Genomic DNA, 25,154 nt, shown 5'->3' on the forward strand with positions numbered 1-25,154 from the left:
CTGCAACAACTCGTCAATGTCCCCAGGCATTTCATAGCACACTTTTCCTCATAAAACTCTGAGTCTCTTGTGGAAATGGAAGAGATGTGTGCAGCACAAGCGTGCAGATTTCAAAGTGTCGGGCACTTTCTGGACACAGATTTCGCCATTTTTCTGCAGCACAAAAGTTGGCGTTTCATCCCTGAAACAAATGTTTAGACCATTGGCAGTGTCTTCCCTTCATAAAAGTCCGGAGATGGCAGTATTACGCGAGGCTGGTACATACGAACAGCGGATTATCTCACAAGAAGGAATGCGTTGAAGGTCAGAGTACATGCTTTTATTTTCATGCATACACGTAAACATTGTTTTGCTGCGCAGCGAATACGAATTGGTGCAGAACAGTGTGTCTGGGTCCGGCTGATGTTCGCTGGAGTACAGATGCGCCACAGGCTAGATCTACAGAGTTACAGAACGGTATGAGCTGAGGTAAGAGTAAGAGTAAAAAGTAGTCAGGGTTGTGGACACGTAAGACAATGCGTGTGTCACGTTATCTATTCTATTCAGTCGCAAACTATCCCCTGATATCAATTCATGAAATTGGCAGCGTTTGCTGGAATCATGGTTTAATGCTATTTTTACCAGATCTAAACTTTTGGTGGATGTGCAACCGGTAAGGTAAACAGACACCTGCATGCTAGAGACAAGAAGATTACGAATTGTGCAGGGAATTAATCTTTCTGCATTGACTGAGAGACGCAAAACCAGTCTAATTGCTACAACATGGATACACATCCAGACGACTTCCAGAGGGTGTCTAAATGTTCAGTGTACTGTATAGATCAGAACCATACTTTCGAATTGATCTATAGTATATACTCACACTCATTTTCTCTCTTCTTTTACTTCCAGTCCTTTCATCATCACTCACGGCCACTGGTCAGAACAGGCCACTAGACATTGACACCGTGACCATTCCAGATTTCCCGGTTCTCTGTGATCACAACGCAACTGTTGACCAGTCCTGTTCCTACCGTCCAGAACAGGGACGTAGCACACCTAATAAAAGTGGTAGGGCGGAAAAAAATGGAAGACAAAATGCTGAGACAGCTAAGGAAATATGGGGCTTACACTACCGCCCCCCCCCCCCCTTCCCGTCCCCTTGTAATGGTCTAAAAAAGAAAGAAAACATGATGCGATTTCGTGCCTTCTGAGCTCAGTTCCATCTAATCATCTTTCCATCCTCCACCAAACAACGGGCTGGTGAATGTATCAGTGATTATCAATCGACTTACATTTATATCTAAATTCCGATACGTTGAATGTGATGAGCACTTACTTCAAATGACTTTCGTCTTCATTATTGTCTAGTGTGTTAAAAAGCAAGGATTGACAAACTGGTTTACTTCTAAACAAGCAATTTATTGATCCGTCCAGCCATCAACATTGGCAGCCTGAGTGATGACTGAAAAATAGAGGGATTTGTCAGAATATTTTTAGCGCGTTTTCGATCCATCACAACCAGGATGCACACTTGTGTCCATTGTTCAATTCTCTCTCTACATGTTGTTTCATGTGACACTGTTAACCCCACAAGTTACTGTGTTACTCAATTGTTATGGCGTACTTACGGTTGACACACAATCACTCACCCCTCAGTCTGACCCCAGCTTCACACACAGAATATACAAAACATTTCTTACCTCCATTGTTTCTCATGGGAGCAGACGGACGAAGAAGCAATTTTCACTAAATTGGCGCCAATACTTTTATGGCCTGACGGAACTCGTCACGTGTGACGTTCTCGTCAAAATAAGACGTCATCCTATTCCAGCAGTTGACCAAGACTAACACACACAAAAAAAACCCAAAAAAACCGACCTTATGCCATCGCGTGAATACTACGTGGGGTGTTCTGTTGGTAGATCTCTCTCTCTCTCTCTCTCTCTCTCTCTCTCTCTCTCTCTCTCTCTCTCTCTCTCTCTCACTCTCATTCCGTCTCTCACTCTCTCTTTCTTTCTCTCTCTCTCTCTCTCTCTCTCTCTCTCTCTCTCTCTCTCTCTTTATTTTTTTTTTTTACGGAAAAAGTGGTCGGGCGGTCGCCCTACATGCCCTACCGGGTGCTACGTCCCTGCAGAATCACCACAGGAGAAAACCAACGTGCCATTCATCGTAAGATTTTTGTTTTGTTTTGAAAATTAGTGCCTTATTCTAGCTTTGCAAAAAACGAGAAAGTGTCTTTGACAGATACCATCCAAATAATACATTATGAAAACAAGTACAAGTTCATTTCTACTCATGTTAATCGTTTATGCTTTCTGTGCTGAGCGACATATGGACTGAATTTCTTTCGTAACTCACCTCCCGTCAACCTGCAAAACTATATCTGTCGAAGTAGTTTCAAATAAAGTTAGTATGCTTCCGAATAAAAAATATAAAAAAAGGGTATTTTCTGAAATGTTTAATTATAGACCAAAACAAAACATTCACGAGTATGTTGTTGACCTGATAGTCTTTATGGTAGACAGCAAGAGTTGCATGTTCAAGAAGTTTAAGCAGTACATTTGAAAGAGCAAGGTAATTTAAGGTGGTATAATTGTAATGGTAGGTTCCACTGTAAAGCGACATGGAGGGTATCTTTGACGGACTCATTCAACATTCATACCCATGCACATCACCTCAAACACATAAGCTTTGTTCTTGAGTCAAATTTATTGGCTTCATAAATATTGTGAATTTTTGTCCGTTTGCAGATTGCTTACCTATGAACTATTTCGAAAATATCTTGCGATCTACGTACGCATTATGTAACACGTGAAGAAGAACATAACAAGTTCGTCAAGACGAATCTAATTTGCATTTCAACCCATTTGCCTTCCTTATTGTTAATTTTTTCTTCATAAAGACTACTTGAAATAAACAAAATGTTTAACCATTTCAAGGCCTCTGAACACGTTTAAAAACAATGCAGGTCTTTGCTCACTATATCAGATCTGCCAAGGCTCAGTTTACACAGGAACAAGAAGGGCAAAGCCCATACGACTCACATGCTTGACCTTTACATGACCTTGACCTTCAGCTAAACCTAGCAATGACATCATACACTAAGAACTGCTTTACACATTTTTCCTACCAAAATACCCAAGGTCAAGGTCATCCAAGGTCATGCAACACAAAGCTGTTAATTCAAGACATAGGAAGTACAATGGTGCTCATTGGCTCTTTCTACCATGAGATATGGTCACTTTTAGTGGTTCACTACCTTATTTTGGTCACATTTTATAAGGGTCAAAGTGACCTTGACCTTGATCATATGTGACCAAATGTGTCTCATGATGAAAGCATAACATGTGTCCCACATAATTTTTAAGTTTGAAACAGTTATCTTCCATAGTTCAGGGTCAAGGTCACTTCAAAATATGTATACAATCCAACTTTGAAGAGCTCCTGTGACCTTGAAGCAAGGTAAACCAAACTGGTATCAAAAGATGGGGCTTACTTTGCCCTATATATCATATATAGGTGAGGTATTAAATCTCAAAAACTTCAGAGAAAATGGGAAAAATGTGAAAAATAGCTGTTTCTTAGACAACATTTATGGCCCCTGCGACCTTGACCTTGAAGCAAGGTCAAGATGCTATGTATGTTTTTTGGGGCCTTGTCATCATACACCATCTTGCCAAATTTGGTACTGATAGACTGAATAGTGTCCAAGAAATATCCAACGTTAAAGTTTTCCGGACGGACGGACGGACGGACGGACGGACGGACGACTCGGGTGAGTACATAGACTCACTTTTGCTTCGCATGTGAGTCAAAAATCATCTCTCGACTTGAATACATACCAATAATCAACAGCCTCACTGCTTCTTGGAGCTGGATTTTGTGTGTGGAATGAATTACACATGTGGCGTTTTAGAATATAATTCATAGAAGATGTACATTCGTGCATAAAGGCTTTAATTTAACAATTAGGTCTTCGTGATGTTCTCTTAAAATAACTAACATGTGTTCCCTTTACCGGGCCTCTGAACCAGTTTTGTGAATATGCAGGTTAAACTCGTGCTTTTTCTGTGTTATCAGTGTATTTCTCATCCAGACATGGACAGCCCTTCCCGTGTAAACGATTGGGTTCAAAATCTCAAATCTTACCAGGCTTTTACATGGGATATGGCCATCCTTCCGTTTTGAAAAATACCAGAACTGAACACTCTGTATGGGTACTCTCTTTGCGAATGTAGAATTTTATGAAATAATTTCTTAAACGCCACACGTGTAAAACATTCCCTAAAAAATCCAGCTCCAAAAACCAGTCAGGATGTTGATTCCTGGTATATGTTCAAGTCAAGAGATTTTTTTCTATGTAAGTCTTCGCAGATCTGTGTAGTGAGCAATCCTGTTTTGAAAAAGGACGTGCCTTTAAGCCTGTATAGACGGTTTGATTGTTGAGATACCTGGTGGCAATGACCGCACGGGTGGCAAGAGGTAGTAATGCACAGATGACAACAAACCGACCTGCATTTAAAAAAAAAGTTCGGAGGCCTTGATAGGGGGAAACAGTTTGTTAATTTCCAGAATCTTTATGAAGCAATAATGATCGAGAAGAAAGTCTGGCCTTTAAGTAAATGGAAATTAAACTATGTATACTTTTGACAAACTTTTTCTGTTCTTATTCACATGTTCAAATGTGTGCATAGATCGTTAGTTACTTCCAACAAGAAGGGCAAAGCCCATACGACTCACATGCTTTGCACATTTTTCCTACCAAAATACATGTGACCTTGACCCAAGGTCAAGGTCATCCAAGGTCATGCAACACAAAGCTGTTAATTCAAGACATAGGAAGTACAATGGTGCTTATTGGCTCTTTCTACCATGAGATATGGTCACTTTTAGTGGTTCACTACCTTATTTTGGTCACATTTCATAAGGGTCAAAGTGACCTTGTGTTATGGAGTGGTATAGCCCGGTTTTTAGACAATCATAAATGCCTCCACACAACTCTATAAATTTAGTATTTGTTTACAAGCTTGAATGTAATCTGAATAGTTGTCCGCTACCGTAGCTTACAAGGCACAAGCGCACACGCACTCACACACGCAAAAACCTGGTGTTAAATGGATCTTGACACTGCCAAGACTAATTATTATTAGTTTACAAAGCTTTTTACATCACAAAATCATTTCCGGGCTTCGACCAGTACCCTAGGCCGACAACACCGCAAGAAACTCTACAGTCCAAGACGCAGACACCTTTTGGCTCAAACAAAGCAGCTTAACAGGTAAGACGAATAGGTATTCTACTGTACGTTACCCTACTGCCATCTTTCGGCTTTCAAGATGTTGGTATGGCTGTAAGTCCTTCAGACGACTGACAAGGATGCACCAGTCCTCACGACACCGCAACCATTGCTTGACGTAGTCCTTGATCCTTCCAGTTCGTCTCGGCGGCTAACTGTAGAACTCTGCCAGCTCTCCATGCCATGGTCATGTACACCAAGCCGCAGTCACCAGTTCAGTTCAGCCTCCGTCGATGAAACCCTCCAGTTGGAACACTGTAAAGTTTATAGTCCATAAATCAACTTGTCTTTAGTTTCTTTCACTCGCACAATAAAAATACTCACTCGTCCAACATATTAAGCTGCATGAGCCAATATAATTATTTACACGTTAATTCCTGTTTTCTAAAGCCAAGAAAACGTTACGTAAAACCCTCACATATTTAAGCAGTGTAGCACAATAGCTTAGGTCTACACAATAACGTTAAACACAGAACCAGTCACTCTTCTCACATACGACAACATGACATGAAAATATAACCGGTTTCAAACATACCTCAAAAGAGTGTAAAGCCAACATTTAGTACAGTCGCCGGCCTGGCATGAATATGAAAATGGAAGATATCACGTAGACTGATAGGGAAAGTTCGTCAGTCTTCATCCTTCTTCAGTCAGATACCTAAAACAGGAGCCCGTCTGCTAACGTGTTACGAAAAACATGAGTCGAGCTTGGCTCCTTGACGGCGACTGATTTTACAAAGTCGTTCTTGCTATGACATTGCCAGTGAGCTGTCGCCTGCATTACTTGCACGTGAAAAACCTTGTCAGTTACACAAAGGTTCCACTGCGGTCAACGCGACGGTATGCAGCCTATAGCCCTTTCCAATGTCTGACCATCGCTATAGTCTATTCTATTTACAACAATACACATTACCACAAATACGAGTAAACCGCTTCGTAACATCACCCCCTTTCCTCAAAAGAAAATGAATTGTTGAAAAAACGATGAAATTTTCTGAATCTCGATCAGAGATTATCCAAAAAGTCAAAATAATTATATACAGGGGTCATGTTCAGAAGCTGTTTAAAAAAATTATCATGAATGAAACAGCAAGCGACAACAATCATCCTCAACCCAGTCTAGACAAGATGTCTGCCTCCAGATTGTCAGTACCACAGATTGGCATGACCGAGAACTGGTATTCCTGCAACGCCAACGCCCACCTCATCAACCTACTGTTTGTGGTCTTGCTGCGTTGCAAATACGTCAACGGTCTGTGGTCAGTCTCTACGACAAAGTACCTGCCTGTCAGATAGCGTGAGAACTTATCTATCGCCCATACCAAAGCTAGACATTCCCGTTCTATCGCTGAGTACCTTGTTTCTCTGTCCAAGAGTTTCCTGCTAGCGTACATCACTGGGTGGATATGACCTTCATCATCTGTTTGCATCAACACCCCAGCAATGCCTGTTCCTGACGCATCTGTTCTGACCGTGAACGGTCTGTCAAAGTCAGGAAGAGCTACCGCAGGCTGTTCTGACAATCTCTGTTTGACGGTCTGAAATGCTGTCTCACACTGGTCAGTCCACTGGACCTTTGCTGGTTTGTTTTTCTTTGTGAGTTCAGTCAAAGGAACCATGAGCTGACTGAAACCTGGAATGTACCTTCTATAGTACCCTGCAAGTCCCACCAACGCCCGCACCTGTCTCTTTGTTCTAGGTGTCTCTAGCTTCAAGATCTTGGTGACCTTCTTGTCCACAGGCCTCATCTTTCCCATCCCTATCATGTGACCTAGGAACTCGATCTCTTGGAAGCCTACTTCCACCTTCGTTGGTCTTGCAGTCAAGCCAAACTCACCTAGCCTCGTCAAAAGCTTGTCTAGCGACTTCAGGTGTTCCTCCCAGCCTACGCTTGACACCAGAATGTCGTCAAAGAAGCTGACGCTCCCACATTCTGCTAGTTTCAGCTGTCTCATCATACGCGCAAAGGAACTTGGAGCTGTGGCTAATCCAAACGGCATTTTCAAAAATTGGAAAAGGCCTTGGGATGTACGGAAACTAGTCTTGTGCTTGTCCTGGGGGTCTAAAGGAATTTGCCAATACCCCTTCGCAAGATCTATTTTGGTGAAGAAGTTTTTGTCCCTCAAACTCACAAACAAACTTTCCGGGTCTGGTATCGGTTCTGAATCAAAGATAGTGACCTTGTTAAGGCCACGAAAGTCTATGCAAAAGCGAACCGATCCATCAGGCTTCTTCACCAAAACAATCGGCGAACTGTATGGAGACTGTGATGGCTCTATGATCCCCAAATCTAGCATCTTCTTCACCTCATCCTCGATGACTTTCTCTGTATCGAACGGCATGGGATACTGTCTCTGATTGACAACGATGTCACCGTTACGAACTGAGTGCTGTATAGTATGAACTGTACCTGGCAAATCAGTCATAATCTTCGCATGCTTGTTGATCACTGACTTCACTTGCTCAAGTCTCTCTGGTTCTAAGTCAGGGTTGTAATGAACATCCTCTACAGTCTCTGTCTGCATAGTGGGTACCACACGAACGTCAATGTTCTGCACATCCTCGTCAGGCTCTAACACTGATCCCATGATCACTGAAACTGCAGTGCTATTCTGCTTATCTCCCTGTGCTCGCCTTTCATACTTCTTGAGCATGTTGATGTGGAACATCTTCTCCTGCCCCCTTGCTAGTTCTATGACGTAATCACAAACCCCCTTCTTCTGCACTACTTTGAAAGGCCCTTTCCATTTCAAAAGAAGCTTAGAATTGTCCGAAGGCAACAAGACGAGAACCTCATCTCCAACAACAAGTGACCTGGGCTTGCTTCTCTTGTCATAGCGACCTTTAGCTTTTCCTGCAGAATCGATCAAATTCTCCTGCGCCAAAGTCATCATCTCACTCAAGGTCTCTTTCAAATCAGTGACAAACTGATGAACAATCTTTGGTTCGCTTGAACCATCCGAACCTGTCCATGTTTCAAATAGAACGCACGACGGACCTCTCGGTGTTCTACCAAACATCAACTCAAACGGTGAGTAACCGGTTGCGGTTTGCGGAATTTCCCGGTATGCGAACAAAGCTGCCGGTAAATACCGATCCCAATCTTTTGGTTTGTCAGTCATCAATCTTTTGAGCATGGTTTTCAGTGTTCCGTTGAAACGTTCGACCAAGCCGTTAGTCTGAGCGTGGTACGGAGTACTGTGAATCTGGTGAACTGATAAAAGTTTCATGACTGCCTGAAACAATTCCGACGTGAACTGTGAACCCTGATCCGACAGTATCTCACCCGGAATACCGAGACGCGAAAAAATACCCATCAGTGCTTCAGCTACCGATTCTGTGTCAATTCGCTTCAGCGGAACAGCCTCAGGATATCGTGACGCGTAATCAACAAGAGTCAAGATATATCTGTAGCCTGTATCAGAAACCGGCTGAATCGGACCAACCAAATCGATGCCTACACGCTGAAAAGGTGTCTCGATCACTGGCAATGGTTGCAATGGAACCCGAGGAATCTTACCCCTAGGGACTGTGCGTTGACACTTGTCACACGTTTGACAGTACTGATGTGTCTCCTTCCAATAACCAGGCCAATAGAAGTACGGGTGAAGTCTCTTGAAAGTACTGTGTGAACCCATGTGACCTCCAAAAATACCATCATGAACCGCTATCAGTACGGACTCCCGAAGCGGTTTCGGTACCACTAACTGAGTAGTACTGGCCTGACTATTGGACCTATAGAGAAGACCATCCTTCATGACAAAAGTCTGACCGTTCACGCTAGTGCCATTGGCAGCACGTTCGAATGACAATGACAAGGTCGCGTCTGCTTCCTGTAATTTTGCAATTTCAGTAGGACCAATGTCCAGTTTCGGCGCTCGCGCGGTCAACAACGGCCTAAACGGTCTTTGATCTTTGATCTTCTGTGCTCTGGTCTGTACCGCAGCCGCGATATCTGCCTGATCCAATTTCGCACCTGGAATTCTACCAAGAATTACGTCTGAAATAGGATTCTCTATGACGCAAGCACTGACTTTCCCCACGAAGTACGGAGTATCCAGATCAACTAGTGCTACTGGCAGTTCCACTATCTCACCGTTGAACTGTCTACAGTGACAAATCTCACCAGTCATCTGACTCTGCAATACTAGACTCTTGCGTACACCGCAGGTAGTGCAACCTGTGTCTAACATCACTTCAACTGGGTTTCCATTGAGTGTACCTTCACACAACAACAAACTGCTTTTGTCGGTTTCTCCTGCTGCTGTTTCTGATGGGTCAAAATCATGTCCACATTTCTTGCTAACAGTATAGTCCTCGCTACACACCTTGCAACACCCCTTGGCAGGAACTGACACTGATGCCGATAATATCTTGGGGAATTTTCTCCTGAAATGACCTGGTTCCTTGCAGTGGAAACAAACCTTACTTTCAAAACCCCCAGTATGAGCTCCCCTAACTGCACCCCGTGACCCAAACTGGTTTTGACCGGTAGTTTGTTTTTGTTGCTCTTGGTTAAACTTGGTGTCAGACGGTTTTCCCTGACCCCCTTTACCACCCGTGTTCTGCCTATTGTCTGTGAAAGCTACATTCGCAAACAATGCATCACTGGTTTTAGCTGACATGGTCTGAGTAGGGTGGGCTAATCTATATCTCTCAGCTACCGTGACATACTCTTGTACAGAGCGAAGCTCTCTCTCTCTTTCAAGAAGATAACAAGTGATGGAGAACATGAAGCTAAAAACTGCTCTCTCAGAATCAAATCAATCACTTGATCTGCCGAAGACTTGTCAACATCCGCCATCTCTAACCAACGCTGAAACAGTAACTTTGAACGACTAAAGAAAGCATCCATAGTCTCGCCACTTTCTGGTTTGGCCGCTCTGAACTTGTTTCTGTATCCGTCTTCTGTACACAAGTATCTCTTCATCAAATGAATCTTGATCTCTTCATAGCTGACCTCAACATCACGAGCTAACTCATAATACGCAGTCAAAGCTTTTCCCTTAAGGCCTGGCAAAAGAGCCGTAATCCACTGATCTTGTGGCCATCCTGCAGCTGAACAGTAACGCTCAAACCTAAACAGATATGCATCTATAGACTCATTCTTCTCATCGAATGGAAGTGGTTTGGGAGCCTGTAGAACCATCCTAGGCCTATGCGTATTCCTATTCTGAGGCTCGTCTTTTTCAATCAGAATGCCATTTTCATCTAGTTCAAGATCATCATTAGCATCTCCTCTCTCAAGTCTAGCCTGTGCCATCTTTCTATCTAGGTCTGCCTTCTCTTCAGCGATGCGCCGTGTCAACTCAAACATTCTCATGTTTTGCTCCTCCTCTATCTTCATCTTCGCTTTCAGTTCTCTCTCCTCCTTCATTCTATCCACTACATGACGCTTAGTTTCACGATCAGTGAGCCCCAACACTTGCGCTTCATGTAAGAACTGCTGATGTAAAACATCAAACTCACTAGTGTCTATGGTTGCCATGACTACAGTAGTATCACTATTCACAACAACAAAATCTCTGAAAACCTTTGCAGAACAGCAAAGTTACAACAATGAAGAAATTTGAAGAAAAATGAATTCGAGTAAGACCTTGGCCTTGCAAGAATATACCAGTCAACACATCAAATCAAAAATCAAATCAAATCTGAAAATGTTACTGGACAAACAGGACAAACAAAACAACCATTCACACCCGTGTAAGCGCACGTGCCTTGAGATAGAAAACAATACTGTTAAAGGGTTAAACAAACAAACACTATTGGGCGCCAGATGTTATGGAGTGGTATAGCCCGGTTTTTAGACAATCATAAATGCCTCCACACAACTCTATAAATTTAGTATTTGTTTACAAGCTTGAATGTAATCTGAATAGTTGTCCGCTACCGTAGCTTACAAGGCACAAGCGCACACGCACTCACACACGCAAAAACCTGGTGTTAAATGGATCTTGACACTGCCAAGACTAATTATTATTAGTTTACAAAGCTTTTTACATCACAAAATCATTTCCGGGCTTCGACCAGTACCCTAGGCCGACAACACCGCAAGAAACTCTACAGTCCAAGACGCAGACACCTTTTGGCTCAAACAAAGCAGCTTAACAGGTAAGACGAATAGGTATTCTACTGTACGTTACCCTACTGCCATCTTTCGGCTTTCAAGATGTTGGTATGGCTGTAAGTCCTTCAGACGACTGACAAGGATGCACCAGTCCTCACGACACCGCAACCATTGCTTGACGTAGTCCTTGATCCTTCCAGTTCGTCTCGGCGGCTAACTGTAGAACTCTGCCAGCTCTCCATGCCATGGTCATGTACACCAAGCCGCAGTCACCAGTTCAGTTCAGCCTCCGTCGATGAAACCCTCCAGTTGGAACACTGTAAAGTTTATAGTCCATAAATCAACTTGTCTTTAGTTTCTTTCACTCGCACAATAAAAATACTCACTCGTCCAACATATTAAGCTGCATGAGCCAATATAATTATTTACACGTTAATTCCTGTTTTCTAAAGCCAAGAAAACGTTACGTAAAACCCTCACATATTTAAGCAGTGTAGCACAATAGCTTAGGTCTACACAATAACGTTAAACACAGAACCAGTCACTCTTCTCACATACGACAACATGACATGAAAATATAACCGGTTTCAAACATACCTCAAAAGAGTGTAAAGCCAACATTTAGTACAGTCGCCGGCCTGGCATGAATATGAAAATGGAAGATATCACGTAGACTGATAGGGAAAGTTCGTCAGTCTTCATCCTTCTTCAGTCAGATACCTAAAACAGGAGCCCGTCTGCTAACGTGTTACGAAAAACATGAGTCGAGCTTGGCTCCTTGACGGCGACTGATTTTACAAAGTCGTTCTTGCTATGACATTGCCAGTGAGCTGTCGCCTGCATTACTTGCACGTGAAAAACCTTGTCAGTTACACAAAGGTTCCACTGCGGTCAACGCGACGGTATGCAGCCTATAGCCCTTTCCAATGTCTGACCATCGCTATAGTCTATTCTATTTACAACAATACACATTACCACAAATACGAGTAAACCGCTTCGTAACACCTTGACCTTGATCATATGTGACCAAATGTGTCTCATGATGAAAGCATAACATGTGCCCCACTGCCTGTTATGGGTAAGCGACGTGCCTGTATTTCCTGCAAAGCAAGACAGAATAAAACAGCAGCTTAGTTTCAGCTTTTAAGACATTCGTACCAGAGAAAACGTGTACGTGTTTGTTTGGAGAGGGCGGATAGAATCATAAGACACGCTGTGTCTATGTGACATAGAGCAGGTTTTCAAATTCACGCTGAAGCACTGTGTGATCGCTATTCTTTCTGGCATATCTTACCTTGATTTCAGATAGACTGGGAACCGAAATGAGGATGTTTACATGAATAAACTATGCTGATATGTATGTGTTTAGAAATAAAGAATAGTTTTAATGATATATGATGGTGTTTTTATTTTTTTGTTAACCCAATGTGATATTTTCGTATTTGAAAACAAATTGTACATTGTTGTCAATTTTACTTTCAGATAAATAAATCTATCATAATGGAAATCATCTGTTTGTGTTGTGTTACTTACCCATTTTGATCAATGTTGAGTCGTCCATATTCCTGTGTGTACGCATAGTATGCAGTTTGAAGGTAGTAGATGTCCGAGCAAACATAGGAGGATGTGCTGTTAGGCTGTCTATCTCCTCATCCAGGTTTTCCAGATATTTGAATTTCGTTCCCTCTTGGAGTTTCTGCACTGACACCTGATAAGCAAAATACACGTATCACTCTGTGATCATGGCAAAATGTATCATCTGTATGCCCCGTTCAAAAATTACCTTGAGATTCTAAGGTATAGATCTACACAGAAATTGCAGTGGATCACAAAAACAACACGAACAGTAGTACATATATTCAGTTTAAAAATTCATGCAATGAGAGTCAATAACCCGATTTAACCCCAGGTAGATTCAGGGTCCCACTGACTGAATCTCATATGGTTGCTTTTCGGCACACACCACACATTTTTAATGGGACTGTGGGGTTTTGTTAATACAGTAAAATATATAGTAGCAACGTACTGTCTGTTCGTGACGTTTGAGAATACCGATCTATGCACTAACGCATTGTCTTTTTGTAGTGTGACTGTCCGATATTGCGTACTCCTAAAAATCAATGATCAAAAAGTTTGAACTGCTGTAATCGTGTTTCTGACAGTGCTTATTTGCTTCCAAAACGGCTTGCGATATCACGCCATCAGCGTTTCTCCACTGCTCAGAAAATCTTATGATTTCAGATCTAGTTTGAGATCGGAAATCACGTGTTCTCGTTTTAAAAAACTAAATTCATTTATTACTTCCCTTTGACCGTTTCGCAAGAAAAATGTCAGGATCACTATTAGTATTAGCACATGAAAGCAGCCCACCGCCATTTCAAAAACGTTTCACTGTTTAGTGGTGTCGATGTCATGTAGTGTCTTACTGTCGCAAATAAAAATACCAGGATAATTGCAGTTTTTTCCGCAAGAAACAGGCTTTGCGCAATGTTAACTTGCTGTCTACATGTTTCGTTGTGTGACTGAAGAATTACTCAGAATTCCAAGAGAAAATAAGGATAGTCGCGTGTGAACATCACTGTGGAAGCATTTTTTATTCTAAACTGGGCAGTTCAAGGACAAAATCCTTGATTAAAGATAGGAAAATAAACAACACCAGATGCCTGAAATAATAGCATAAATCCATAATCTTTACATGCTTACAGATCTGTGGAAGCACATCAACTGATCTGTGAAAAACACACCTGACTTCGATCTAGCATGCAAGAGGTAGCGACTACGGACTAGTGTGTCAACATCACAACAAAGAGAATCACATACCATTTCGTATTGCCGCTTATGCTGGCTCTGTTTCATGCAGTTCCTTGTGGCCTCGCCAGCATTTTGACGACGAAGAGGCTCAAACGGGCACGCTAAAACCTCAGGCTGGCTGAAAACCGGTCCGTATTCCACTTGTCTTCCTCACTGCTTGAGCCGGCCATGTTTGTTGTTCAAGGCTCGTGACGTAGCACACGTATGTGCACAAGGTCATGAGCCAAGACTGCGCGCGCGATGGAACGATTCAGAACAACCAAAAACGAGTCAAAGTATACTTTTTGGATTTCTGTGTTCATTTTTACACACGCATTTGTGGTTGATGAATTAAGAGGGTCAACATATCAAAAGTGACCCTAAACCTTGGACTTTTCCTTTAAATCGATTTCGGAAATTTCATTTTGATCATAATTTTTATATTTTTAATTTTCAGAGCTTGTTTTTAATCCAAATATAACATATGTATATGTTTTTGGAATCAGGAAATGATGTAGAATAAGATGAACGTAAATTTGGATCGTTTTATTTTTAAAAAAAATCCCAAACCTACAATAGATGCCTCCCTGAAATAAATTAGAAATCAATATGCCGGAATTTTTTTTTCTTTTTATATTTAGTCAAGTTTTGACTAAATATTTTAACATCGAGGGGGAATCGAAACGAGGGTCGTGGTGTATGTGTGTCTGTCTGTCTGTCTGTCTGTCTGTGCGTGTGTGTGTGTGTGTGTGTGTGTGTGTGTGTGTGTGTGTGTGTGTGTGTGTGTGTGTGTGTGTGTGTGTGTAGAGCGATTCAGACTAAACTACTGGACCGATCTTTATGAAATTTGACATGAGAGTTCCTGGGTATGAAATCCCCGAACGTTTTTTTCATTTTTTTGATAAATATCTTTGATGACGTCATATCCGGCTTTTCGTGAAAGTTGAGGCGGCACTGTCACGCCCTCATTTTTCAACCAAATTGGTTGAAATTTTGGTCAAGTAATCTTCGACGAAGCCCGGACTTCGGTATTGCATTTCAGCTTGGTGGCTTAAAAATTAATTAATGACTTTGGTCATTAAAAATCTGAAAATTGTAAAAAAAAAATAAAAATTTATAAAACGATCCAAATTTACGTTTATCTTATTCTCCATCATTTGCTGATTCCAAAAACATATAAATATGTTATATTCGGATTAAAAACAAGCTCTGAAAATTAAATATATAAAAACTATTATCAAAATTAAATTGTCCAAATCAATTTAAAAACACTTTCATCTTATTCCTTGTCGGTTCCTGATTCCAAAAACATATAGATATAATATGTTTGGATTAAAAACACGCTCAGAAAGTTAAAACAAAGAGAGGTACAGAAAAGCGTGCTATCCTTCTTAGCGCAACTACTACCCCGCTCTTCTTGTCAATTTCACTGCCTTTGGCTGCCATGAGCGGTGGACTGACGATGCTACGAGTATACGGTCTTGCTGAAAAATGGCAGCTACTTGACTAAATATTGTATTTTCGCCTTACGCGACTTGTTTTTTCCGTCTTTACACCTGTTCCTTTGTCCCGTTGTGCTCTCACACCGCCCCGTCCCTGCACTCGCTGTTCCAACCACCTCTGAATTTCGTTCCGCTGCCAGACTTGTTGTTTTTACAGACGCTCCTGGGGGGGGGGGGGGGGGATGTCGGGTCGCTGCGGTAGGCTACCCTCGGAAGATGACACTGCACTTCTGCTGAGTCACTTCGACGGTGTTCAGTAGTGGGTCTGTCCCGAGCTAACGGACGCAGCCCACTACCTACTATGCCCAATACAAACGACATTTTACTTTAAGTCGCGGAGCCAGACTGAGTGAGCGTCCCCTCCAGAGAGCAGACCGCCACCACGTCCCTCCGTCGACCCCCCCAGAACGTCACACGTTGAAGACTGGCAGCAGAACTACTATTCAGGGAAGGATCGAACAGGAACACTGAGACCAAGGTCACCATGAGAGCTCCGGGCATGAAGGGCCACAAGAGCAAGGACAATTTATAATTTTGGATGATTAATGAGATGAGGATGATTATAATGATGCTTTGGATTTCCAATTTGGTTTGAGACTACGTGACAGGGCAGCACTCTACGCTTACTGTCATAATATATCCTGGCGTCAACCAGGCCCGAGAACTGCCGCACCTGCGGTGTTGGTCAGGTATACAGAACCTGAGCATCCTCAAAGTCGCATTCGTTAAGTGAATGACACTCGGCTGTGTGATCCCAGCCTTCCCATGGGAACCATAGCACTTCCACTCTGGGTAGGAGCCGACCGTAGCCCGAAAAAAAAACATGACCCTGATGGGATTCGAACCGGGGCAGGGATGTAGCTCAGTCGGTAGCGCGCTGGATTTGTATCCAGTTGGCCGCTGTCAGCGTGAGTTCGTCCCCACGTTCGGCGAGAGATTTATTTCCCAGAGTCAACTTTGTGTGCAGACTCTCCTCGGTGTCCGAACACCCCCGTGTGTACACGCAAGCACAAGACCAAGTGCGCACGAAAAAGATCCTGTAATCCATGTCAGAGTTCGGTGGGTTATAGAAACACGAAAATACCCAGCATGCTTCCTCCGAAAACGGCGTATGGCTGCCTAAATGGCGGGGTAAAAAACGGTCATACACGTAAAATTCCACTCGTGCAAAAAACACGAGTGTACGTGGGAGTTTCAGCCCACGAACGCAGAAGAAGAAGAAGAAGAAGATGAAAAAGAAGAAGAAGAAGAAGAAGATGAAATGAGAAGCGAAAATTAAAGCCATATGTACTCGATGACTATACACGCTAATTGCTTTACCAACAGCTGGAGACAGACTAAATTAAGTTCCCTGCAAAATATTGTGGTCTAGGACCCCTTAAATGTTGAGATATTTGAATTTTCATTTTGATCTGGATCGTCCTATTTATAGATTTGGCAACACATGTAACGTTGATGCAAGGGAGAGAACACCGCGGCTTTGTTGACATCCTCACTTTTTCAGAGGCTAGAACAAGCTGTAATGCATGTATTATGGTCCGCGCATGGTGACGTATCGTCATTATATGGTCTTATGGTGCGTTTGACATCGATTGTGGGCAAACTACACTTTGTAAACACGGGAGTGCGTTAGTATGCCTTTAAGGGGCTTGGTGTCCGTCAGGGGTTAATTGCCTATATCGGACATACATTTTTATACGATAGGGAAAAAAAGAAAGAAAAAGAAGCTGGTTATAAAACGGGAGGATGACGGGAGTGGGGGTAATAAAAAGTTAAAAAGTTAGAGTTAAGATTTGATAAAATACAGAATCATGTATCCCCTTATTATCCGTGTAATTATTGGGGTCCACATACGTACTATGGAGGAATGGGACGATAAAAACGACTATGTTTATTTCCTCAGTGCATGCTAGCAGTTTTATGACAGGTGTATAGACATTACAACCGACGTCACGGTTCCTTGTGACGCAACGCCGTAAGTTGAACGGTGAAGATGCGGCGTCTCGGCGATGTTAGGTGGACACATGCAAATGGTGACAAGTTTGGATGACAACTGCATGTGAAATTTAGAGCGAGCGAGGGAGGAGGGGATGGGGAATGGGGGTCGGGGGAGGGAGGGGGAGGGGGGGGAGGGTCATCCCACAATATTCAGTTGTTGGGGTACTTGGTGGGTTTGGGCTGCGGTGTGTGTGCATGTGTGCGCGCGCGTGTGTGTATGTGCGTACGTGCACAGACACACACACAGACACACACAGACACACAGACACAGACACAGACACAGACGTACATACACACACACAGACATACACACACACACACACACAGACACACACACATACACACACACACACACACACACACACACACACACACACACACATACACACACACACACACACACACACACGGAAACCCAACCAGCCAACTCACCAATAACCACGATAAAAAAAACACAAAAAAACAAGCAAACAAGCAAACAAACAATTAAACAAATAAACAAACCCAACCTTACCACCATTACAAACAAACGCAACTTAACCACCAGAACAAATACATAAGACATAAGACACAGACATAAGACACAGACATAAGACATAAGATTTTATTACAACCACGTGCAGTACACAGGAATGTTGCTTGGTTTGAGTACATTCAATACATAATACATTCCAAAACAACAACCAAACAGAGTTCTCACCGAACTGCGAACATACATACACTCACTCACACCTGTACGCACACACTGACGCACGCACACACCCACCCACACACCCACCCACCCACGCGCGCATGCCCGCACGCACGCACACACACACACACACACTCACACACACACACACACACACACACACACACACACACACACATTGTTTCCCAATTGTGGTAGAGGTAAGGGAAAGTCGCCAATCCCGGAACAGTCGGCCAACTTGGAACACCTCAATATGCGATCAACGGGGAACAATTCATGAACAATTGTTTTGCAGAAAACAAATGTCTAGTGACATTCCTTGATATTATTCCAGCAAAAAAAATGACTACCGCGGCAAAACAAAAAAAAAATGGTACGTTTTTTAAACTTTTCTTCCTTCTTCTTCTTATTTCTACCGTCTACAATTCGTATTATTACTCTTTATCTATATACGTTCACGTAAAATGTTGATTGCTGTGATAAACCTTCATAGATTTGCAATAACTTGAACGGAAAAAAAGATTTGAAACGTCACGAAAACGCGAAATCCATGCAGGTGCCATGCGGCAATGATGGAACACATAAGAGAGGCAAACATGGAACAGTGTTTCAGCTTTGCCGCATTCTGTTCCATCTTACCCTCATCAAACAATAAACAGAACACTGCTGTTTTATTCACGTATTCAATTCTCTTTTCGGTTTTGTTGTGTTTTTCCTTTCTATAAGTTTTATTGAATGATTGATTGATTTGTTTGACAGTATTATGAGACCCGAACGGCGGTGGTTACCAGAAGAAATGGGCTGCGTTTTGTCGGCAGTGAAAAACGGAGATATGGATTTGCGTTGCGCATCAAGAGCATATGGTGTTACTGTTACAACTCTTAAAAGTCATTTAGAAGGAAACAAACAAATTTGCAAAAGAAGAAGTAAAGTTCACAGGAAGACCTTCTACATTAACACCAGAGATAGAACAAGAACTAATCAATAGCATTCTTGAAGCTGACATAAATTTGCCAACGTCACCCCCATCGGGTTTTTTTCCTAGATGATATCTACGAACAAGTAGGTGCAGTGACAAATACGAAGAAGCAGAGAAGGCTGAGGGACATCCGCCGTAACCAGTCCATACACCACGCGGTGCTCGACAAGCGTTTCGAACAGAACGTGCTTGTATGCGAATCGGACGACATCGTGCTAAGATACGACATAAGAGAAAGGAAAGTGACTGATTGGTACATCAAAATGGAAAAAGCAGAGGTTACAGAACTGGAAGACTTTTCAAGGCGCTGTCTGAAGAGGTCAAAACCTCTGAGCAAAGACGACTTCGCAGAAGACAGAAGGCAGGCGACCAGAGACCTGAATGTTTTGGCGGCAGTCGTGAGACTCTACCAGGGCTGATCTTCGACCTGCATTGTTAACAGCTGTTAAGAGATGAGCGGAAATAACGAACAAAGACCCCCGTGTGACGGACGTGCACCTCCCTACACCTGTGTGCACAGACTGACTCGCTATCGAACTTCCAGCAGCGAGAATCTTTTCGCGATCGTGCATGTTTCGGTATCCAGAAAGCTTTGTACGTCGACATCCCAACCCCACAACACCCTTTCGCTAAAAACCATTGTTTCCGCGAATAAAACATTCTGATTCTGATTCTGATTCCCTGTTGCCCGAGTGCCAACAACAATAGGATGAGCATCAGAAAACTCAGGAGGAGAAAAACAAATTACACTCACACACACGCCCGCTGGGTGGGGCAAGGCCCTTCGCTCCCTGCGAGCCGTGTGCCCACTTTGTTTAAGTTAAAATCGTTGACACATGACGATCATGTATTTATTGCTGGCCTTATTTTATTTTGCCCCCAATTTAGGGAGTCAAAGATTACAAGGGTAGGGAGGCCCACTGACAGTAAGCGTGAACAGACCACAGAAGGCCATTTTTGGAGTGCTGTAAACAGCTTCAAAATTAAGCAATGTTCTTATAGTTCAGGTTTGAAATGTAAAAGTACTTATAGAATTGCTGTGCAAAGTTTGAAGCCTGTTAGAATTATACATTTGGAGGTATTGGACTGTAAAGTCAGGCAAATATGCGATTTTTTCACAATAAAGTTATGTACAGGGCGACAAATTAAAAAAAGCAAAAAGAAATGACCTTTTCGGTTTTATTTTATAAAACAGATTGCAGCAACCACAAATGTATCACAGTTGAACCCATAAATGCAATAAAAAGGGTTTTATAGCCGATTGCAATTTTAGGCTATATTGACGTCATCACACGAAATTTAAGAAACGCGAACAAGCAAATCTTCAGTGGTTTTACAGGTAAAGATGTCATACGATATATCAAATTGAAGATCTCTTTGTGTACAATCTAGCTGTCATACTTTTGATGCTGTATAATCAAAACTTTACAACTTAAGCTTGAAAATCAATATTTTCAAAAATAATAAATTTAAAATAAAAACTATAAAATGTATTAATGTTCCGCAATGTCAATCTTTATAAACATTTGTAACCTCACATTTTAGCATATTTCCACACATTGAATGATAATAATGTTACTTCCAAACAAGAAAACACTAACTACAGCACAAGTTTGCAGTTATGCGTTATATTTTAATCTGCCTGACTGAAAATGTGTGCGTTTCTTCCTTAACCTGTATATCCGCGATTATATAGCAAATTATGTGTATGTAAGTGTGTATATGTATAGGTTACAACACGAGTGGTTTTTTATATGGCTTGTATTTCAGTCAAGACCCAGCGGATGAATATCATCGGGAGACACGAGCCTCTGGCGAGTGGCTCTCGATTGATATTCCCGCTGGGTCTTGACTGAAATACAAGCCATATAAAAAACCACGAGTGTTGTAATCTGTATATCCCATTCTACCATCAAACACAAAGTGTAGACTACTAGCGGCACTGTTGCGATCTGTGCAGGGTAAAACTGTTGCCAGCGAGACTTAGCCCTTTTGCAACCTTAAACTAAGTGACCGTCGCTGGAAAAATAAATCGAATGAGTGCATCGATAAGTACGCGGTAACACTACTTTCAGACCATTTAAAAGCTTTAAGTAAAGGTTCATAAGTTGCAAGAAAGTAATGAAGTCGAATAGAAATTAATTTAGTTGAAGCGCACAATTCTTTTGTTTTGCGTTTCAGGTCGGCAGAACGGGCGAAACGGGTTTGGGACCCATTTGGCTTACTCGATTCAGAATCGATTCCACGTTGTTTTTCTCGAACGTGTGTAATTAGGCTTATTGACAGAGAAGCAAATTTTAGGGAACAAATATGTAGGTTTAGATTTAACCATTTGCTCCCTATTTGAAATGTATCTACGTGATAAACTGTTTTGCGAGTGTGTTTGCATGGATGAACTTAAACTGGTATGGGAGTGAGGAAAACGCGACCGACACGTCTGTCACCGCCGATTGATTGCATTTTGAAGGAATATGACTGGATTACGGAAAAATATGTGGACTTACTGCAGAGCCAGACAAAAGAGTAGACTTGCTCGCAAAACACGTGAAACAGCCGATGTTTGATAGCTGAAGGCGCACACCAAAACACACTTCCGACAGATTCTCAAAAGTCGTCTGCTAACGATGCAAGGGGAGGGTACTCGTGTTTTTGTTTTGGTTCGCTAGCATCTGGTTATCTTGTAAGTTGAATGTTCGTTTTTTTCGACCTGCATTGCTTTCATAATGAAAGAAACTTTTGCTTATTGCATCTCATACATCAGATCAGTTCTGAGATTCATTTTTGCGTGCAACTGATATGGTTTTCTGAGCCGTGCAATACGATTTTAGAACTTCATACAAATGTGTCACATTGTTCGGCGCGAGGTCAAAGGTCGGGAGGAAAGTAGTCCTTTGCCCAAATCGGAATCTGCACTATCATATATTTTTTGGAGTCCATGATGTATTTATTGAGCTATAAAAATACAACATATATACCCATACTGAAGTAACAGAGACAAAGAAGGGAGGTCATGGGATATATCCATGTATGCAGGTATGTATGTGTGAGGGCCCCAAAGGGGGGGTATCATCACGATCACGGGAAGGGAAATTTCAAGTTAGCTTTCACGATCACAGTTACCTTGATTTTTGTTTTCACGATCACGAACACCAGTGGCAAATCACGGTCACGGTAAAAGCCGTTGCGGGTAAACACGACCACACAGTAATTCGCTCCTCTGGATCTATTGTTTATTCAACACAAAGTGACAACTGTTGCACTTTTTTATAATTATTTTTTGAATTCTCTTTCATACACACATAGAAATACATATCATGATTTGTAATCAGTAACAAGAATGTTGTTTTCATTGGGTTTTTCTCTCTCTCTCTCTCTCTCTCTCTCTCTCTCTCTCTCTCTCTCTCTCTCTCTCTCTCTCTCTCTCGTTCTCTCTCTCTCTCTCTCTCTCTCTCTCTCTCTCTCTCTCTCTCTCTCTCTCTCTCTCTCTCTCTCTCTCTCTCTCTACACTCATACACATTCAACCCCCACACCCTCACTCACACACATGAATATATACTTGCACAATTTCACATTTCCAGAGCTAAATCTTGTAAACCCATTTTCTCAAAAACTATTGGGTGGATTGAAATTAAAGTACATGTATGTGTGATGGGTTTTTTATTTTCAACTTTGCCGTACAATTTGAGGTACACCATCGCCTGGTTCCATGGCCTTGAATAAAAAAACAGGAATGCTACAGGCCAAAAACGGTTTTACCTGAAAGAAGCGCGCAGTACCAGTAGCGAAGCCACAAGCCTGAGCCTGCGAAGCAGGCGAGCCAACTAGGGGGGTCCGGGGGCATGCCCCCCCGGAACTTTTTTCAAAAAACGGTTAAAATCTGTGCAATCTGGTGCATTCTGGGCATCATTTTAGGGGTTGTAATAGTGTTGTGATCTTGTTAAAAATCCCATTTTAGCCTCCCCCCACCACCATTCAACACACCTCCAAACTGGTGAAAACAACACTACTGTGCGCTGGCTTCATTGAGACCGGCGCCCGGTCGCGTTGCGCGATATTCACACGGATCGTTTTTGTGGAAATTTTTCAACTTCACCGGAAAAAATTTGACTTTACCGGATTTTGAAAACGGCTTTATCGGATTTCCGGCAATTACCGGAAAAGTAGCATGCCTGACAAAATCCCCAACGAACATGACTTTGATCGTCTTTGACATGAGGATCAAGTGACCCAAACTGGCGCGTCTCCCCGCCATTGTTTCTGAATTTAACCCATTGTTGATATTAAAGTTTACAGGCGCTAAAATAAATCCAAGCTTAATGCAAAGAAGCGACAATTAGAATCTATGCCAAACGTGTCCACGTTGCTGGGATGAAAAACACATTTCTAGTTTCGGTTTTGGCTAAACGCAGACTCGATCTCGAGCCAGTCGAGGTCACACTGAGCGAGTGACAGCCGGACGTGGCAATGTCGACAATGTCAATGATCTCACTCAAACTCAAAGATCTTGAACAAATTTCAAGATCTTTGCCTACATTCAGAACAGTCATAGAGCAACATAGATCAACATACCTTGGTATTTCGTCTTCAGAAAGACCGACCCGTAGCCTGACCTTTCCACCAAGGAAGGCATTCTCGCCGCCTGCTTTGGTCTGGCTTGAATCCACAAAATATAACAGAAGTTCGATGACAGTACCGCTGCACGCCATTTTTGATCTTCGAATTCGAATTTCACTCAAAACTTTTGCACGAAGCCCTTCCATTGGATGAAGTTTGGTAGACTTTTGCAATTTGCCTTCTGATTGGATCTCTTTTTGTCAGTGTGTAATTGGTTCTTTTAAAGGGAAGCAATCGCTCTCAAAATCATATTTCTGAATGTGTTGTTGCTTCCCTTTCAATCGGGGTTGGCTCCTTACCGAATAGACTAGAGGATCATAGAGTGTAATACTGCTGTGAAAAAATGTACGTTGAAAATAAAATGCTTTGCAATAATGCCCATCACGATCACGAAAACAAATGACGATCACGATCACGAGACTTGATTTTTTTGTCATCACGGATCACGGGCAAAGTCCCATCACGATCACAGAAATGGAAATTTCGGCAATCACGGTCACAGAAAGGTCAAAAAACGCCAATCACGATCACGGTTTTAAACCCTTTGGGGCCCTCATGTGTGTGTGTATGTATGTATGTATGTATGTATGTATGTATGTATGTATGTATGTATCCTTATGTTTTTATGTGAATCTCTCTCTCTCTCTCTCTCTCTCTCACACACACACACACACACACACACACACACACACACACACACACACACATACATTCACCAACACACACACAATATCTGTTATCCTTGTTGTGGTGCAATTAAGGTCAAGTATACAGCATGACAAAATCCCCTGCAATGCAATAATGACACAAACAACAGATTTTCCAAAAAAACTGTCATAGCAACACAGAAATTGTCTAGGCTAATCAATGAAATGTAACAAATACAATTGCATAACAGAACAAAGAAACATTTGAATATAACATCAGGTATTTAGCGCCAAAAAGAAACCTAAGTCAGATCATTAGTTATGAGAACCAATTAAGAACATCAAACAACTCAGCGCCATAAAAGTCATTTCAAGTCATCAGTCACACTTTAAATGTCAAAAATCGTCGGGAAATTAATTCAGCATTATAATAATACCATCAATAAACACACAAGCATGAAGATGAAACAGAACAGACGGAAATTGTAGCACCGAAATGAATTATGCAAACACATCGCGATCAAAGAAGAACACCAGGTGACTTTGTGTATTAAAGCCATCGTTAAACAGACATTACACATTCAATGA

General features: G+C 42.1%; 1 protein-coding gene and 2 long non-coding RNA genes across 3 annotated transcripts in view; 1 reads left to right on the top strand and 2 right to left on the bottom strand.

The window, feature by feature from the left end:
• LOC138964248 (uncharacterized) overlaps positions 1-12,412 on the bottom strand; it is a 49,534-nt gene extending 37,122 nt beyond the window's left edge. Inside the window, exons 1-2 of the long non-coding RNA XR_011455060.1 lie at positions 12,357-12,412; positions 3,036-4,922 (exon numbers count right to left, since the gene is read on the bottom strand). This is a non-coding gene — a long non-coding RNA (uncharacterized lncRNA). The remainder of the gene's footprint in view (positions 1-3,035; positions 4,923-12,356) is intronic.
• LOC138964245 (uncharacterized) overlaps positions 1-25,154 on the top strand; it is a 421,872-nt gene that overhangs the window by 219,928 nt on the left and 176,790 nt on the right. The gene's annotated exons all lie outside the window — the stretch shown is intronic.
• LOC138964247 (uncharacterized) lies at positions 12,410-14,556 on the bottom strand. The gene is made up of 3 exons (XR_011455059.1): positions 14,166-14,556; positions 12,879-13,053; positions 12,410-12,445 (listed from the first exon to the last, which is right to left on the bottom strand). It is a non-coding gene; the product is annotated as an uncharacterized lncRNA (long non-coding RNA).

The sequence above is a fragment of the Littorina saxatilis genome, linkage group LG4 (assembly GCF_037325665.1).
Source record: "Littorina saxatilis isolate snail1 linkage group LG4, US_GU_Lsax_2.0, whole genome shotgun sequence".
NCBI classification, from domain to species: domain Eukaryota; kingdom Metazoa; phylum Mollusca; class Gastropoda; order Littorinimorpha; family Littorinidae; genus Littorina; species Littorina saxatilis.